At 42.4% G+C, this 347-nt stretch overlaps 1 non-coding gene across 1 annotated transcript; it reads left to right on the forward strand.

The window, feature by feature from the left end:
- The first annotated feature begins 243 nt into the window (after positions 1-243).
- Positions 244-347, forward strand: LOC112724249 (small nucleolar RNA R71). Its single transcript, XR_003163422.1, has one exon. It is a non-coding gene; the product is annotated as a small nucleolar RNA R71 (small nucleolar RNA).

Below are 347 nucleotides of genomic sequence, written 5' to 3' on the forward strand. Positions count from 1 at the left end.
TTGGCAAACACCTTGTTTTGGGCTAAAATTGTATCAACATGGTTCAGCTCCATGACTCCCTTAGTGTTGTGTCTCTCTGAAGCATAGTAGTACTCATTCTCAGCCACTGTCTCAATCACTTCAATGGCTTCTTCCACAGTCTTTTTCCTGTTCAATGAACCTCCTAATGAATGGTCTACAGCCTTCCTTGATTCATAAGAAAGTCCATCATAGAAAATATGCAATTGCACCCAGTCATGGAACATGTCTGGTGGGCATTTCCTTGTCAAATCCTTGAATCTCTCCCATGCCTCGTAGAGAGTTTCACCATCTTGTTGTCTAAAAGTCTGAACCTCAGATCGAAGCCT

This window comes from Arachis hypogaea, chromosome 11 (assembly GCF_003086295.3).
Source record: "Arachis hypogaea cultivar Tifrunner chromosome 11, arahy.Tifrunner.gnm2.J5K5, whole genome shotgun sequence".
NCBI lineage: Eukaryota > Viridiplantae > Streptophyta > Magnoliopsida > Fabales > Fabaceae > Arachis > Arachis hypogaea.